Here is a 12,509-nt window from a genome sequence, read left to right on the forward strand (position 1 = left end):
TGAAAGTGTGGATTGCCTTAAAATAAATTTATCAAGCGGTCACATAGCAGCTGGACAGTTCGGGAATCTGTTTTATATTGGGGTGGCATTGTGCACAAGGGCATGAATGACAGCATGGATACAGCTAATGAGTCCTTGCACTCCTTGGAAGACAGCTGTATGATAAAAATGTGTTGCCCTATCCTAATGATGTTTTTGGTCCACAATTGAACTGGATGAAAGTGTTAGCATAGCATCTCTGTGATGCATCTATAGGCAGCAAACTGGCTGACATTGTAAACGTCACCAGTGCTTGACTAGAATAATCCTGAATAATAGAAATTCAGTGCCTATGATAATTTTTACTGATAGCACTGCGCTAATGTTTGATTTGGTCTGCAATTTTATTTGTAGCAATTGGCACAGTTCTGCCACAGCCTCCCTGCTTAGCTCAGTCTCCGGAGTGGCTGCTGCTCTGTAAGTCACAGATAGTTCATATCTAGGACAATGCACCAAATGCATGGGTACCAGCAAGACCTGATTATATGCCTTCTGTGACACCTAACCTCACAAGCTGCTCTCTGCATTCCTCAGCATTCTCCTCTGCCAACTGCAGTGCTGGAGGCGCACTAAATCCAATCCTCATCCAGTCCTCACTTCTGTTGCTGATCTGCTGTGACTGAAACAAAACCAACCATAGCTACTGCTGCGATGCCAGTTTTAAATCAGCGTTCTGAGCGCACTGCTAATGTTAAGTGACAGCAATGGAATATAATTGCAAGTTACTTTTAAATGTCAACTATGCCGGAATTAACAAGGTTATAAGCGCAAAAACACAGTGACAATGAACAGCCACTTCATGCTGGGAATAATTTCACAATGTGCAATAAATCCAGACAAAATTAGTGCTTTATAGCATTCATGAAATTGCTCACCCATAACAACAGTGCATGTATTAAGCATTGCCAGGGTAATTTCTAGCCTATGATCCTTAAAGGATACTGTTGCCTAGCTGAATGTTTCTGCATTTTAGGCAATGACCATTCTCAAGGTTAATCCTATGCATATTGATTACTAGGGAACCTCCTGAGACAAGATTCAAGGATGAGCCAAGCAGCAACACTTGGGTTTTATTGATGTTTGCTCTGAGTTGGTTGTTATCCAGCTACAGATCAACCTTCCTCACATCCTCAATGGTTTTTCAGAATATTTATTAAATTTATGAGGGAGAGTAAGTGAATTGCCTTGATGTCTGAACAAATTTTAGCACTATATATTTTTAGAACTATCAATGATGATCTTCACAAGGTAAAATTATAATGCACTGCAGTTTGGAAAACTTGTGTGCTCTCAGCACAGTGTAAATAATCATAGAATTTGCATCAGACTTCCAGCACTTCTTAGATTCTTGTGACCATGTACTGGGCAGCCTAAATGGTGTACTTCTGATGTATAAAAATCTCAGATCCTCAGTGCTCCTGAACTGGAGAGGGGGAACAAAATCAGCCAGGGATGCCATTATCAATTGCTGTTGAGTGACCCATGCTGGTAAGTGAGTGTTTGTGGATCTTAGCTGATGATAGGATCAGACTCTCTACTGCTTTCCCTGTGATCAGCCACTTCCTGCCTTCAAGTTCCTTCCTTAAAGCACTGTTAGTGCACTTGTTGACTTATACAGTCTTTAATAAACAAAGAAGAAATAAAATGCTCAAATGTTCATAGTTTACAGATTTCTATGCTCTTTTACACAAAAAAATTGCCTTTAAGCCTCAAAATAGTATGCTGCCTTTATCATAAAAGTACATTTATTTAACTGAACTAAGAGCCAGAATGAAGGGGGCTTGCAGAATTGATGAAGACAGTAGCCATTCAAGAGGATCCCAATAATTCAAATTCATCTTCCAGCTGGAATTTGAATTTGAGTGGAGATGGAGTTTTGTCATGTTTTACAGAAAGTAAGCTTAATGTTGACATGACATTTGAAGACTTTTAATATATTACAAGGCCCTGCAGTTATACAGGGCCTTGGTGAGACCACATCTGGAGTATTGTGTGCAGTTTTGGTCTCCTTATCTGAGGAAGGATGTCCTTGCCATGGAGGGAGTGCAACAAAGGTTTACCAGACTGATTCCTGGGATGGCAGGACTGACGTGTGAGGAGAGATTGGGTCGACTAGGTCTATATTCACTAGGGTTTAGAAGAATGAGAGGTGATCTCATCGAAACATAAAATTCTAACAGGACTAGACAGACTAGATGCAGGGAGGATGTTCCCGATGGCTGGGGAGTCCAGAACCAGGGGTCACAGTCTCAGGATACGGGGTATGCCATTTAGAACCGAGATGAGGAGAAATTTCTTCACTCAGAGGGTGGTGAACCTGTGGAATTCTCTACCACAGAAGGCAGTGGAGGCCAAGTCATTAGATGTATTCAAGTAGGAGATAGATATATTTCTTAATGCTCAAGGGATCAAGGGATATGGGGAAAAAGCGGGAACAGGGTACTGAGTTAGACGATCAGCCATGATCATTTTGAATGGCGGAGCAGGCCCAAAGGGCCGAATGGTCTACTCTTGCTCCTATTTCTATGTTACTATGTTTCTATTACCAGTAAATTGCCCATGATATTGCTCACAGTCAGTTGACAAATACATGTTTTTTTGAATACTAGATGGCTACAGAGTTAGGAGAGAAACTTAAAGAACTCACTCTAAGAAACAACCTAGTAGTCAGAGTCAGCAGTTAACAGTTGACATAGTAAAATTGAATTGGAAATGTTGACCGTGATAAATGTTGACACAAGATGGCAGCAGAGTTGACCACCTCGTCAGAGACTGCACTAAAGTATGACCAAAAATTGTGACAGTAAGTAAAATTTGCAGATAGAAAGTGCACGCTCAGTGTGATGTTTTTATTGATAGATACAGTGTACTCTTGATAATTTGTAGTTGTTTTGTGCCAAAAAAATTAAGTATCCAATAATTTGAATTAAGGAAAGTAAATAACACAACAAAGTGGGAATTTTGTGCTAAAAATGGAATTTGAATTAAGCAACTTTGAGTTAACATATGAACATAAGAATTGGTAGATGAAAAAAGACCAAGGTCCATCTAGTTCACCTTCTACCATCCTGGTATTCACGTGATACAACAATAATGGCGTTCTTGACTAATCATAACAATCAATCTCTATCAATTAGTCTACAACAGATCCAGACATGAGACGAGGAAAAGCCCCAGCGGTGGAAAGTTTTGGGAACCTTGGGTCCAAAGTCACTTGTTCCTCCCAAGCATGCTATACTTATCATATGTTATGTCTCACGGACTGCAGCGGTTCAAGAAGGCGGCTCACCACCACCTTCTCAAGGGCAATTAGGGATGGGCAATAAATGCTGGCCTTGCCAGTGACACCTACATCCCATGAACGAATAAAAAAAAAAATTACTCATATACAGTATCCCAAAATATTAAGAATAGGATATAGAGAAATAAGATATTAAAAAATTCCCACACTGCCACAATAAATGGATGTTCTCATCAATTTTTTAGTGACAAAGCTTTAAACTCATGTGAAACTCTGACTAACAGGAACTTTGGGAGATTTTTTAAACATAGAATTGCATTATTTATACATCTTAAAAAAAAGTTACCTCCTATTTTTCTGCCTATTTTCATTGATATTGTTTTATAAGTGAATACTGACAACATCAGCAGAACTGGTTGGGAGAACCTGATTGTGTGGGATGACAGCTCTAATATCATTAAGTGTAGCTACTGACCTAAGGTGTGTCAGCAATTTTATCATTAGAATTATGTTAGTAAATCCAAGCAAAACGTGCAGAGTTACAGCCGATATATCTTCCTCCTTTAGAAGTAAGTAGTAAAGTTTGCCTCTTTCTGTTTGCAAATGGCACGCGTCCATCTGGATTTAGAATCATAGAATCGTACAGCATAGAAGAAGGCCATTAGGCCCATCGTGCCTGTGCCAGCTCTTTGAAAGAGCTATCCAATTAGTCATATTCCGCTGCTCTTTCCCCATAACCCTGCAAGTTTTTTCTTTTCAAATATATTTCCAATTCCCTTTTGAAAGTTGCTATTGAAGTTACTATATGAATCTGCTTCCACCATCCTTTCAGGCAGTGCATTCCAGATCATAACAACTTGCCGCAAAAAAAATTTCTCCTCATCTCCCCTAGTCCTTTTGCCAATTACCTTAAATCTGTGTGCTCTGGTTACTATCCCTCCTGTCAGTGGAAACAGTTTATCCCTATGTACTCCGTCAAAACCCTTCATAATTTTGAACATCTCTATTAAATCGCCCCTTACCCTTCTCTGCCCTAAGGAGAACAATCCCAGCTTCTCTAGTTTCTCCACATAACTGCATTTCTTCCAGTTAGATTTGTGCCTCCTGAATTTGATCATCTCCACTCAGCAGAAACTGACCAATCAGCACATACTTGCACAAATGCTCCTTTTCACACTTCTCAAGCAGGTCGTGATGCTGTTTAATTGCCAACATTTCTAAACAGGCTGTGCAGTAAGCAAATCAGAATTTTGAAAATTTGTTCTCAGCATGTGGGTGACGCTGGCAAGGCTGGCATTTATTGTACGTCCCTAGTTGCCCTGAGAAGGTGGCGTTGGGCCTTTTTCTTGAAACATTGCAGTTCTTACAGTAATGGGGCCAGAAATTACTGCAATGTCGATATTGGCAGCGAACAACGTTAATTGGACTTTTATGTTCACCATTGACGTCGCATTATATCTGCACCGCAAATTGCTGGACCCTTGATCCGATAACGGCATAGCGATATCAATATCGTATCTGGGACCTGGTGGATACTGTGCCCAATGGCTTATCTCCCTGACCATCCCACATGGCATCATATAAAGCTAAAAACAGAAGCCGTAGGTGTTCCCGCAATGTTGCTATTAGCAATTGTTTTGCAATTGCTAGGCCATTTCAGAGGGTATTACCCATTGTATACCGAGGGGCTGCAATCAGGGAAACACCCGCCCCCCCCCCCCGGGCAGAATGTAAAATTCAAATTGATGTAATGTACCTGTAATGAATCTGTAATCAATAATCTTTATTGAATGTAATGCAATGAAACACCCTAGAGTGTCATGAACTGTAATTATGTACAATGTGTTCATTGAACTGTACCTGCAAATTGTATAATCTGTATTGTGTACATTTGGAATGTGATATCACAACTGTTTTGTATGTATTGCTGCAAATTTTATGAATAAAGTATATTTTAAGAAAAAAAAATTCAGAGGGTATTAGGGGGTCAACCATGTATCGTGGGATCTGAGTCATGCGTAGGCCAGACCAGGTAAGGGTGATAGGTTCCATTTGCTGAAAAACATTACTAAACCAGTTGGGTTTTTAAAACAAATATTCAGCAGTTTTCGAGGTCATTTTTTTCTGTTGGCAGCCCACGAATTACCAGATTTATTGAAATCAATTTCACAACTTTCATGGTGGGATTATGAACTCTCAATTTCTGGGTTGCTAGTCTATCTAGTACCACAACCACTGCACTAACATTGGACTGATGAGTGTACCTCCTGCAGAGAAGTCTTGCACTAGCAGCCTGCCAGCACCGTAGCTCACTAAACAAGACACCAGCATCAGCTGTAAGCCATCACCAGGCCCCAGTAACCAAAATCAATGGCTAATACCTAATTTGCAATGAGATGTCATCTCACAGTCTATTTGTAATAGATCAAATAAGTTTTTTGTTAGGTACAAGCTGGGGATAAAGTTGGGAGAGAGACGTCAGACTCAATGAAGCCACCTATTGGCCAGAGTCTTCAACTACATTGTGACAATTGTAAACAATTTTACAACACCAAGTTATAGTCCAGCAATTTTATTTTAAATTCACAAGCTTTCGGAGACTTCCTCCTTCCTCAGGCAAATGTTTCAGGATCTCCTTGAAGCCTACGCATTTATACATATTGAACAATACATGGTGTTTACAGACTGCCCCTGCAACTGCCCGTTGCCAAGGCAATCACCGTGTTCAGACAGAGAGGTGTCACCTGCAGAACCCCCGAATACACATTCAACAAAAAAACAAACAGGGAAAAAAAAACAGAGAAAAAAAACAGAGAGAGGCAGAAACATCCGGAAGGCAGAGAGAGCCAGCAAATGACCCATTATATTAAAAACAGATAACATTTGTTCGCTGGTGGGGTAACGTGTAGCGTGACATGAACCCAAGATCCCGGTTGAGGCCGTCCTCATGGGTGCGGAACTTGGCTATCAATTTCTGCTCGACGATTTTGCGTTGTCGTGTGTCTCGAAGGCCGCCTTGGAGTACGCTTACCCGAAGGTCGGTGGATGAATGTCCATGACTGCTGAAGTGTTCCCCGACTGGGAGGGAACCCAGTCGGGGAACACTTCAGCAGTCATGGACATTCATTGAATGTGTATTCGGGGGTTCTGCAGGTGACACCTCTCTGTCTGAACACGGTGATTGCCTTGGCAACGGGCAGTTGCAGGGGCAGTCTGTAAACACCATGTATTGTTCTATATGTATAAATGCGTAGGCTTCAAGGAGATCCTGAAACATTTGCCTGAGGAAGGAGGAAGTCTCCGAAAGCTTGTGAATTTAAAATAAAATTGCTGGACTATAACTTGGTGTTGTAAAATTGTTTACAATTGTCAACCCCAGTCCATCACCGGCATCTCCACATCATGACTACATTGTGACAGTTAACATAGCAAACTTGAATTTATATTTGTATAACACTTTTCATGTCCTCAAGACATTCCAAAGCGCATCACAGCCCATAAGTTGCTTACGACTAGTTCGTTTGTTTTTGGAGGTGTGGTTGAGAGCAATGTGAGCGATATTGTGATGGATAAAAGAAAAATGTTAGATAAGTTAGGCTAAGGTTAGTTATCCTGGGATCCTGAAGGAGTTGAGGGAGGAAATTGCAGAGGCTCTAGAAATTATATTTTAGGGTTCTATTGAATTTGGATGTGTGCCGGCATAGTGAGGTAGAGCTAATCGGGGTAATTACAGGCCAGTTAGTTTCACATCTGTGGAAGGGAAAATTTTAAACTCTTTATTGAAGGATGACATTACCACATATCTGGATAAAGAAAAATAGTTAGCAGTAGCTAGCATGGATTTCAAAAGGGATGATCATGTCCAATAAACCTCATAGAATTCTTTGAGGAGGCAACAGACATAGTAGATGGGGGAAACGCAGTGGATGTGGTGTACATGGAAAGCATTTGACAAGGTACCACATGGAAGATTATGAGAGAATGTTACAAGGAATTACATAGAATCTACAGCATAGAAACAGGCCAGTCAGCCCAACAGGTCTATGCCGGTACTAATGGTCAATATGAGCCTCCTCCCACCTTACTCCATCTCACCCTTTCAATATATCTTTCTATTTCTTTCTCCCTCATGTACTTATCTAGCTTCCCCTTAAATGCATCAACCACTCCATGTGGAAGCGAGTTCCACATTCCCATCACTCTCTGAGTAAAGAAGTTTAATGAATTCCCTATTGGATTTGTTAGTGATCATCTTATATTTATGGCCCCCAGTTTTGGACTCCTCCACAAGTGGAAACATCTTCTCTACATCTATCCTATCGAACCCCTTCATAATTTTAAAGACTTCTATTAAGTCAACTTTCAGTCTTCTCTTTTCTAGAGAAAGGAGCCCCAGCTTGTTCAGTCTTTCCAGATAGTTGTACCCTCTCAGTTCTGGTATTATCCTTGTAAATCTTTTTTGCACTTCTGTATCCTTCTTGTAATATGGAAACCAGAACTGTGCACAGTACTCTAAGTATGGTCTAAGCAAGGTTCTATATAAAAGTTTAACATAATTTCTCTGCTTTTGAATTCTATTTCTCTAGAAATGAACCCCAGTTTGCATTTTTACGCCTTTGTTAACCTGCATCGCTACTTTTAATGATTTGTGAATCTGTACCCCTAGATCCCTTTGCTCCTCCACTCCATTTAAATTTATTTTCCAGGGTGTAGGTGGCCTCTTTATTCCTTCTACCAAAATACACCACCTCACACTTATCGATACTGAAATTCATTTGCTATTTACACGCCTATTCTGCAAGTTTCTTAATGTCTTCATGTATTTTGTCGTAGTTTTCCTCAGTATTAAATATACCTCCCAATTTGGTGTCAACTGCAAATTTTGCTGTGGAAGAGCAGAGGGATTTGGGATTACAAGTTCACAGAACATTAAAGGCAGCACCTCAGGTTGATAAGGTTGAATAAAAAAGCTAATAGAATTTTAGGTTTTAGTTCAAGAGGTAACGATGAGCCTATATAAAACCCTAATAAGACCTCAGATAGCGCACTGTGTGCAGTATTGAGCTCCACACCATAGGAAGGATATTGAGCTTTAGAGCGGGTACAGTGCAGATTCACTAGGATGCTGCCTGGTACAAGGAAATGAAGAAAAACTTGAAAAATTGTGTCTTTTTTTGTGAGAACAATGCAGATTATGGGGCAATATAATAGAAGAGTTTAAATTCTGAAAGGATGGGACAGAGTATAAAGAAGCAGACTGTTTCCAGTAGATGAGGGGTCAGGAGCGAGGGGCCAGGGATACAAGTGTAAGATTATTATTATTAATTTGTCCCTCTGTTTAGGGAATAACTTTATTACTAGTTACAATGTTGAGAGGACAACAACCACAGAAACTGGTACTAAGATTACTAAGCACTTTATTCGATTGCTGAACAACAATAAGTAACAGATCTAAATAATACTCACAGCTGGGAACACAGTTCAGACCATGGGTTGACAAGGCCGTTGTTCTGGGGAAGGCCAGGAGTGTCTACGGAAGCAATTCTTCCTTGCCTTCTTCATGTTGCCTTTTCTTTTTATACAGTGTTTGAGGCTTAGTCTTATGGTTTCTGACTCCCACAAAAGGGAGTCATCATGTTTTTTTGTTGCAGTGTTGAAAGTCACAATCTTCCCTGTTCTATGTCTGTTTTCTATTGTTGCCCTTAGCAGTAGACAAAAGTCTGTAATTTGTGCTTAATGGGTTTTACATTAGCCAAAGAGTCAAAAGTTCATGACATTTAAATAACCCTACACAAGGTTAAAAATAAGAGATTTAGAACAGAGGGCAGGAGAAACTTCTTACACAGAGAGTTGTGAGACTTTGGAATTCACTCCCGGGGTTAGTGATTGAGGCATAAATACTCAAGATTAGATCAGATAGGTGGATGAAGGAAAAGGAGTTGAAGAGATATGGGAACAGGGTGGATAAATGTAGTTAGAACTACTTGCTTGCATGGAGGGTAAATGGCAACACAGACTGATTGGGCTAAATGGTCTGTTTCCGTGTTGTAGTTTTTATATATTTCTATGCATAAATGTTGGCCTGGACATCAGGAGAACTCCCTTGTTCTTCTTCGAATAGTGCCATGGAATCTTTTACATCCATCTGAACAGGCAGACCTCAGTTTAAAAGAAAGACGATACCTTTGACAATGCAGCACACCCTCAGTACTGCACTGAAGTATCAGCCTAGATCAAGTCGCTGGTGGAGCTTGAACCTACAACCTTCAGAAACAAGAGTACCACCACTGGGCCAAGCTGGCAATTCTTTCTTAATTGGAATTGCTGTCCTATGACTGTAATTTAAATGGACCAAGTAGACGTTGAACTCATTAGTAGCTGAAATAAACTATTTCAATATTAGTTTGGCTACAAGGGATCAAAAAATAGTTAAAAATTAGGAATGCATGTAAGACGACAAGGGAGATAGAACTTTTTACAAATAATTATTAGATATTTTATTTTTATATACAAAATTATTCCCTTGACAGGTAATTAATCAATTAAAACTTTTCTCGTTGTATTTGTTTTGTGTTCAATATTTTACTAAAATTTTGTGCTTCATATTTCGATTTAATTGTAAATAAGCACATTGAGCTGGATTCTGCTGTGAGCACGAACGAACAGCACCCGCCATTCGTTAGATTTGCACTTGCCCATAGACTTTCTATGAGCTTTTGCGCAGCAACTTCCTCTAAATTAGAGAGCCAAAAAGCACAACGCCCTCTACAGGGCATCTGGGACCTAGGTGGACAGGGTAACTCCTTAACCAATCAAATTGAAGCATTGTTAATAAGCTGCACAGAGACTGAACCAGGAAATGTAAATTAGAATAGTTAATTCAATGTCAAATCAGGTACAAAAAGCGAAATAAAGAAAAGGTAAGAAAGATTGAATTAAGAGACAGAGATAAAAGAGACAGAAAGGAAAAGTTAAAAAAAAAGTATTTAATTTTTAAAAAAATGTCCAGCAACAATTAAAATCTGAAGGAATGAGACTCCACAGTTGTTAAAGTTAATTTTCAGTGTCAGAGAGGTTGTTTGGCAGTCATTAAGACTTACCACACTGTTAAAAGGGTACTTACATCAGAATGGACAAGCTCTAATTTTTTCTGGCACGATTAGTCCGTATCTACAATGTCAGTGCAGGAACTTCATGCTGTTCCATTCATTTGAACGGTGAGTCAGACGGCAAGATGCAGTTTTCACGGTGCTTACAGAGGAGGATCGCGTCTTGTACAGCAACTTCCAGATTTCTGTGTTTAACTGTGCATAAGCACTCACCGGAAGTTGATGTATGGTTTGCACAGAAATAACAGTGAGTGCTGTTAGCTTCACTATTATTTTTACAGCAAGATCCGGCCCATTAGTTTCTGCAGTCTGTAAAAACTCTGATCTGCGTTTAATATCTGCCAATGTGAGGTGAGTGTGGTTTATTCCAGTTAACAGATTATTGTAAGTAGGATAATACAACCTTGCAAAGGCAGATAACCGGAAAGATATAGCTTCCAGATCTTAGGGCATAAGATCTGCATAAGGGAACTGTTGTGGAACTGTTGAGAGACAACTTTTTAAAAAAGATTTGAAATTACAACAGCGTGTGTCTCTCTGTATGGCATATTTCTATATTTAGATGTGTATCTCTGTACATCTGGTACATTTCCCTGTGTACTTTTCTCTATTTGTATGTGTGGTACATTCCTCTGTGTGTATCTCTATAGGTAGCTCTGGGTGGAGGAGCTCAAACCAGCACCAGCACAATGGGTTACGTGATCTCTTCCACCAAAATTTGTATGATCAATGTGTATTGTACACGTCCCTCTGTATGTGTGTGTGTGTGCGCCTCTATCTGCACATGGGATATGTCTCTGCATGAGTATGTGCATGTGTCTGTATGTATATGAATCTATGAAGTTGTGTGTTTTTATCTGTTTATGTGTGCATCTCTACCTGTATCACTGGTGGATGTCACTGTGCATTTCTGTCTTTATGTGTGTGTCTCTAAGCATATTTAGTGTGGTACATACTCTATGTGTATATCTCTATTGTAGATGTGATACCTACCTTTGTGTATGTCTATCTATATGTGTGTTAGTTTTGTGTGTGTGTGTGTGTGTGTGTGTCTATATGTTTTTGTTGTGCTACATTTCTCTGTTTATGTGTATCTATCTGTATTTAGTACAGCATTAATGGCTTTTGTGAGAAAAATATGGGCTAATCTGAGGCACATGACAAGGATTTGTGATGGTCAGGTCAGGATAGACTAGTTTAATTGAACAGTTCAAGTAAATTTCCGAGTGTGTAGACAAAGGAGGCAAGAGAAAAGTCAACATGGACAAGCTTCACGCCCATCCAACTTCTCCACCACTAATCCTGGCAAATTTCCTGGGGTCAGCCCAATCAACATAATTTTGGCACACACCCGGCTGGGAAACAAACCCACCTTGGGATGGAGGATGAAAATGGCTGTTGCAGATCTTGGGCATCTGCAAGTGCAGAGTGGAGCCGGCTGGCAGCTGAAGAGGTGGGCCAGTATTTTTAAAAATTCATGACGTTGGAAAGTGCGCGTGCTTGCCCTGCAATTGATTGCACCCCTTTACAGGGCCTTTTGATTTTTAAATTCCCCTCCAAACACCATAGCAACTCTGGATGCCAGGAACATACTGGCATTCCTCTTCATTTGTTCCTGGGATGTGGACGATGCTAGCAAAGCCACCATTTTTATTGCCCATCCATAGTTACCCTGAGAAGGTGATGGTGGGTCTTCTTTTTAATTGCTGCAGCCCTTATGCTGATGCTAGATAGGAATATCAAGGATTTTAATCTAGTGAAGGAATGTCAGTATATGAGGATGGTGTGCAACTTGCAGAAGAACTTAGAGGTAATAAGTTCTCCCATGATTTTGCTGCTCTTGTCTTTCTTGCAGTTAGAGGTTGCGGGACTGGGGGATGCTGTCAAAGTAAGCTTGGTGAGTTTCTGCAGTGCATCCAGTAGATAGTACATACTGCAGCCACAGTGCGCCAGTGGTGGAGGGCGTGGATTTTGATTCTAATGGTGGGGCATTGATCAAGAAAACTGCTCTGTCCTGGATGGTGTTGCGCTTCTTGAGTGTTGTTGTGGTTGCACCCATCCAGTTGAGTGATGAGTATTTCATCACACTCCTGATGAACCTTGTAGATGGTGGAGAGGCT

Source organism: Heptranchias perlo, chromosome 4, assembly GCF_035084215.1.
Source record: "Heptranchias perlo isolate sHepPer1 chromosome 4, sHepPer1.hap1, whole genome shotgun sequence".
In the NCBI taxonomy this organism is placed as follows: Eukaryota; Metazoa; Chordata; class Chondrichthyes; order Hexanchiformes; family Hexanchidae; genus Heptranchias; species Heptranchias perlo.